Genomic DNA, 6,674 nt, shown 5'->3' with positions numbered 1-6,674 from the left:
CTGCAGCTCCAGACCACCGCAGGCTCTCTGACTCTGGGCCTTTGCTCATGCTGTTCCCTTGGCCTGGAGCGCCCTTCCCAAACTCTTCCTTTTATCCTCCTCCTCCTTACTTGCCTGGCCAGCCTGCACACATAGTGCCCCCTGGGCCCCCCCCGCCCCGGTTGTCTAGCAAGGTCTTTCTTCCAGGCTGGATCTGCTCAAGTGTGACAGCCTGAGTACTCAGGGCTCCTGGGAGCAGGACCCCCGCGTGGATCCAGGCTGGCGTCCGGGCCCTGAGCTCTGTCCGTGTGGGGCACGCGGAGTGCTACAAGTCAGTGTGTAGGAATGTGGGACCAATGGATGAATGAGTGATCCCAGTCGTGGCTGGGCACGCTTTGTCCAGTGGAAGGGGCCTGGGTCTGTAGTCAGGGGAGAGCAAGGACAAAGGTCCTGGTCCTGCCAGTGTGGGAGCAGCACCTTCATTTCGTCACAGTAGGAGCCCAGAACCCAGTGACCTGCGAGCCTCAGGGAGCCCAGCCTCCCCTCTCCGAGCCCCCCCCCCCCGCCATTTCACTGGAGATGTGGCCTCAGCCTGGATCTGTCCATCGCTAGGTCCCACCCCCACGTCTAGGAAAAACCACCGCTTGGAAGGAGGATGGGAACGAGGCCCCCTCTGCTCCTCCCAACCCAGCTGCATCTGTTCTGAGCTGGAGACCACAGGGGCCATAGCTTGGCAGATGCCCCCCTGGGATCCTCTGACCCCCAGGGTTCCTTCCCAGGCAGGCCTCCGCCTTCACCTCACCATCCCCCCCAGCCTGCTCGGAGGAAAGAGCAGTGGTGCAAAATTCAGTTGGGGAGAAAAACAGGAAGTGGAGCCCGAGAGCAAAGCCTGCAGTGGCTCTCCCCAGCCTCTCCCCAGCGAATGCGGCAGCCCCCTTCCACCCGCAGCCTTACAGGAAAGTGGCGAGGGGACAGCCCCAGCCCGAGCTGTCGGGGTTCGGTGGGGGAGTGGAGTGCAGGTGGACAGTCCAGTTGAGTCCTTTGGGCTGTATTTTCAGGGGCTGTTTTCAGGCCCAGCATTGCCTCTGTGATCTGCATTTTACATCTGCGCTCACCTGCTCACAGCAGCTCCTCAAGGTGAGTCCATCCCCCCCTAGTTTACAGATGAGCAAATAGACTCAGAGAAGTTAAGTGACTTGGCCAAGACCACACAGCCTTTCCCACGGCCGGGTCATGGCTCCTTGATTCTTTCTCAGACTTTGATTTCTATTTGTGGCATGTTTTTGTTCTGGGCCTGTGAGTGGGCAGGGGGTGGGGGGGGACGGCAGGGGGGAGCACTGTTTCTGGCTCCTTCATCTCAGCACATCTAAGCTGGTGGTAAGAAAAGGCTTCTGAGGGCTCATCCCCTGAGACTCGGTTTCCTGCGACATGTGAGCGGGTAGGCCCAAGCGCCCTGGTCCCTTTGTCAGGGAGGGGGTGGGCGTGCCCTGGAGGGGAAGTCAGTCAGCCAACTGACCGGCATGGGGGGTGGGCATCGACCCCCAGTAAAATCAGGGACCGGTAACCTCCGCTGGCTGACGGCCCAAAGCACTCAGATCTTCAGGTGAGTCCAGAACCCTCTTTCCGTTTTGGGCCTGGGACTCGTGGTAGCCCCAATCCTGTAGTTTCGGGCCTGAGGGGCGGCATGAGAATGAGAATCCATGAGGAGGGGAGGCCGGCTCCAGGCCTGCAGACCGGGGTGGGGTGGTGAGGTGGGGCGAGAACTCTCCGAAGGTCACCCCACCCAGTCCTGCACGTGGACCTTTGGTCTCCCAGCTCCGGGACGTGGCGCCCAGTTCACCCAGCTCACCCGTGCCAGGACAAACCACAGCGGGCCGACCGGGACTTCTGGGGACCCCCCCACCGAGTTCCAGCCCAAGCCTTTCCCGGCCCTCGCTTTCACAGCTCTGAGTCCTCGAGGCGGGAGATGGCCCTCCCAGCCCTCGTTTCTCCCAGGCCTTCACTGGAGGCCTGGCCCGGAGCTTCACCCACCTCCTTCCTGACCATTGCCTCTTTACCTCCAGCTCCCTCTGGACATCCTCCCACGTTCCACAGAACGCTCGAGTGGACTTTCCCAGGCCCACCAAACCTGGTCACCTTCCAGAGAAGGCACTGCTCCCCCCCCGCTCCCCCTAAGTCTCTGAGGCTGAAACCACAGTGTGTCATGCTGTGGCCTTCACTCACCGGCCACGACAGAGGTGCCTTTCCCAGAAGCCTGGGGCTGTCAGACCACAGCAGAAGTCAGGTGTGGACAGGCCAGGAGGCATGGTCTGCCTCACCGGTCCCTCTGCTCCTCTCTGAGTTGGGGGCGGGCTCTGCCCCACCGGCTGCCTCTGAGGCCCAAAGGCTGGGAAACAAGAGAGGCTCTGGGCCTTGGGCATCAGAGGCGTCTCTGCCTCCTTCTGCCGACTTTGGGTAGCCATTCCCCCTCAGGCCTGAGCTGCACCCCAGGGCCATCGGGATGCAGCTTTCCTTTGTAGAGAACACCCAGCCTCTGTCCCCAGCCACTCCACACTAAAGGGAGTATTAAAATGAGGAGCTTTGGCACACCTGGTGGGCTCAGTCTGTGGAGCCTGGGACTCCTGATCTCAGTCAGAGTCGTGAGTTCAAGCCCCACACTGGGTGTGGAGCCTACCTAAAATAAATTAGTTCAAATTGAAAAAAAAAGATCTGTTACATGTAAATATGTAAATGGTCTGTTACATAGTTAGAACAATGCTGACCCTTAGGGCTCAGTACATGTGTATTATCATCACCATCTAATTTAATCTTTTTAAAAAATATTTTATTTATTTATTTGATAGATCACAAGTAGGCAGAGAGGCAGGCAGAGAGAGAGAAGGAAGCAGGCTCCCCACTGAGCAGAGAGCCCGATGTGCGCCTTGATTCTAGGACCCTGAGATCATGCCCTGAGCTGAAGGCAAAGTTTTAACCCACTGAGCCACTGGGGCGCCCCATCACCATCGAATTTAATCTTTACAACACTCCTGTGAGGTCAGGATAATGCGCCCATTTTGCAGGTGGTGCAAGTGAAGACACGTGCTCACGTTCAGGCAGTATTAAGTGGCTGAACAGGGATTTAAAGCAAAGTCTGTAGGAGGCTGGGTCTGGAGGCCGGCTTTGGATGCACACCGACCCCCCCTACCCCGCACCACGCACACACCGGCCCTGGGCTGCCCCCAACCCCGCAGGAGGACAGGACCCGGTGCCAGGCGGCACCGGACGGAGAGGCAGAGGTGGAGTTCGGGGCGGGGCCTCCCGGCCGGCCCGCCCCTGTTCCGCCTGGGGCGCCGACCTCGCGGCGTCCTGGTTGGGCTCCAGGGAAGCACGGGCGCCACCTAGTGGCCGCGGGGCGTCAACGCCACCACTGTCCCAGCCGCGCTCAGCCGCGCTCCGGCCGCGCTCCTGCCGCGCGTTCGGCTAAGCTGTGCCGGGCGGGACTGTGCCAAGCTGACGATCTGTGCCCACGGAGTTCCCTTTCCTTCTTGCCCAGCTTCCTCCGGGGCTGGGGGCGAGCGCGGAAACCCTCGCGTGCCTGCGCTTGGGCTGCTGCTGGTTTGCTGGACGGCGGCGGCAAGCTCATTTTGCTGTAAATGTGTGTTTCTCGATGCTTCCTCTTCCTTCTCCGTTCCTGCACGCGAGAGGCAGATGATTCCAGAGCCGCTTTTCGGCCGGGCTTGGGGCCAGGCAGCGCAGGCCGGGCCCCCACGCCTCTCGCCAGCCCGCCCACTCCTCGCGGTTCTGGGTCTTCTGGCAGCTGAGTCTCCCCTCGCCACAGGGCTTCCCTCCCAGCTCTCCAGCGCCTCCCCTGCAGCCCTGTGCGCTCCCAGCCGGGGAGGCTGGCAGTCCCCTCCAACCGAATGGGACCCCAACCCAGCTTCCCGCCCAACCTAGCCAAGTCCTTGACTTCCTTCCTGCCTCAGTGAACGTGGTCCCTCTTGACCCCGTGGCCAAAGCAGAAACCCGCCTCACGGTTCACTTCTCCCTCCTCCCTGCCACGCTGCAGGTGTTGCCAAACCTCGTGGTCTGTGCCACCATCAAGGGGCGGGGCTCTGAGTTTCACTCGCCCATTCAGCACGTGTCAAAGGCCACCAGACACGGTCCTGTGACCCGAGGATACTGTGACAAACGTCCCTGCGTCCAGAACATTCAGGTGGGGGCCGGGGCAGATGGTTTAGAGATAAGAAACAAATACATTTATAATACCTTGCAAGGTGGGTGGTACTACGGAGAGCAAAGCAGGGTAGGGGGTCAGCAGACCAAGTGTCCCCCTCACCCTGCTTGGGCTCCACATCCCCCCCCCCTGTCAGGCAGCTGCTGTCCTCACCCCACATGTTCCCTTTCTGACTCTCTGGGTTACTGACCCCAGGCAAGGATTCCCTCTCTTTTCTCATTCCCTCGGGCTCTGATACCTCCTCACCAGGCCTGGGGTCCGACACCCTCACCTGGCCACCCAGGGGAGCTGCTGGTGGGTCCTTTTCTTCCCCCTACCCCCTGCCCCCTGCCCTGTGCCCTTTGGACTGAATTGTAAAGGAGGAAAGGAAGGAAGGGGAGGAGGCAGAGAGGGTAGTAGTCCCTCAAATGGATATTTTGAAAATTTCAAACCCTCCTAAAAGCAGAAAGAGTAGCTCAGTGAATGCCATACACCCTAAAGGAAGGTGTCTTCCGATAACGGAGGAACGGTCTGGTGGGAAATGGTGGGGTGGGGGTAGGAGGGGGGCGATTGGGCGCCGGTGGAGGGGCCAGCCCTGGAGTGCTGTGTGGACAGTCCAGCCACAGGCAGGAGGGCAGGGGCAGGGAAGCTTGTCCACAGGCGGGTGCTATAACCTGCGAGTCCATCCACCTCTGGCCTGGGTTTTGTGGGTTTTGTTCTGTGCGGTGGGGAGCAAGCTTATTGGCTGACAGAGGAGAGGGGGAGGAGATGCTGAGAATAAGGGCGGGAAGTGAGAGTGTTGGAAAGTCTCCCCAGGAGCCCCCAGCACACCCCCAGGAGTGGAGTTGCAGGGCTGCGGGGCTGCAGAAGGCCCCTCGGGGTCTAGTGACCATGCAGACAGTGGGACCCAAAGTGAGACCCAAACTTATGCCTGCTTGTCTCCTGATGTTGGGCTTTGGTCCCAGTGGGTCTGCACCTGCCCCTCCATCTTCGGCTGCTGCCCCTGCCCACTTGTCCTCACCCACGGAACAGCTGCTCGTTCCGAACACCTAGCCCAGTTACCTGTCCCCTAGCGACAGGGGCCCACGTCCCAGGCTCCCCATCTTTGGGGCTGGGGCCGAGCGGAGTGAGTTGGGTAAGCTGGAGGAGAGGCACAGGGACAAATGGTCTAGCCAAGTCCCGCCTGGAGGGCTTCCAAGATCCTGGCACAACCAGGCTGGTTCCTCACCTCTCCCTGCCCAGGGCCTCTCTGGCTGATGCTGGTCTGAGCTGGATTCTCCCACTTTCTCACCTGGCACATTTCAGCCGAGGCTTCCGACCCCAGGGTCTTTCTCACCTGCCTGTCCTCCTGTGCTCTTCCCCTCCCCTCCCCAGTCACGCTCCCGAAGTAACAAGCGCTGGTTTGTTGCCGGTGAAACAGACAAGGCTCCTGTACACTATGGACTCTTCCCAGCCCCCAACAGCTTCTGAGAGGCAGGAAGCAATTCCTAAATGTTTGTTTTTGTTTCTGCCTTTTTCCAGGAGGAAACGGAGTCTTGGCAGAGTAATTAATTTTTCCAAGGTGAGTGGACCAGCAGCTCACTGGTAGAGGTAGAATTCCACCCAGCTCCGTCCTTTCCGAGCCCGCCTTCTTTCCACGGGGCGGCTGGATTGTCCCCGAACTCCTCCTCTCACCTTCTGGATGTGCACACAGAAACCACCGAAGCTGGAGCGCTTGGACACACGGAGACTGCCCGGAAGTTTACCGGAGATCCTTGTGTCTTTCACGTGCCTCCGTCCTGATTCCCGAGGATAGCCACCGCCGCTGTCCGGTGGGAGTCCCTTCCTGCCAGCACCGGCTAGGTAATCGTGCAAAACGAAAAGGTGGGCCCCAGGTTCAAAAATAATGAAGATTTTCAAGATGGCACAGCAGACCAGTAGTGGAGCGTGGGGCCCTTCTGAGTGTGGGGGGCTGTGTCGCGGCACGGACCTCATACCACTAAGGCTAGCTCTGCTTCCTGGTTTGCTTCTTCAGTGCATTCCCCAAATATGTTCAGGTCTTTAACTGTGTACAAAAAGCCAGCCTCGGGGCGCCTGGGTGGCTCAGTGGGTTAAAGCCTCTGCCTTCGGCTTGGGTCATGGTCTCAGGGTCCTGGGATCGAGCCCCACATCGGGCTCTCTGCTCGGCGGGGAGCCTGCTTCCTCCTCTCTCTCTGCCTGCCTCTCTGCCTACCTGTGATCTCTGTCTGTCCAATAAATAAATAAAATGTTAAAAAAAAAAAAAGCCAGCCTCTTCATATGCCATTCTGCAAGTGGCATCTGCTTTTTTATTGATGAAGAATGACACACAGTGCTGTGAACCGGGCACACGGCCTGCCTGTCTCCTTTTCAGTGCTATGAGGTAGGGATCCCAGGTTAGGGACCAAACGTCCTTGTCCCCCTTACACAGCTGAAGGAACGGAGGCACAAGAGGAAGAGCAGGTCGTCCAGGGCCGTGGTGTGAGGGCGGACGGCGGAGGTTTGC

At 59.5% G+C, this 6,674-nt stretch overlaps 1 long non-coding RNA gene across 1 annotated transcript; it reads left to right on the top strand.

Moving 5' to 3' along the window:
* Positions 1-1,091: 1,091 nt before the first annotated feature.
* LOC122898572 lies at positions 1,092-6,287 on the top strand. Its single transcript, XR_006383007.1, has 3 exons — positions 1,092-1,116; positions 5,693-5,732; positions 5,865-6,287. It is a non-coding gene; the product is annotated as an uncharacterized LOC122898572 (long non-coding RNA).
* Positions 6,288-6,674: the final 387 nt, after the last annotated feature.

This window comes from Neovison vison, chromosome 2, assembly GCF_020171115.1.
Source record: "Neovison vison isolate M4711 chromosome 2, ASM_NN_V1, whole genome shotgun sequence".
NCBI lineage: Eukaryota > Metazoa > Chordata > Mammalia > Carnivora > Mustelidae > Neogale > Neogale vison.
Note: the sequence above shows the minus strand (reverse complement) of the source record. Positions and strands in the feature narration are given on the sequence as shown.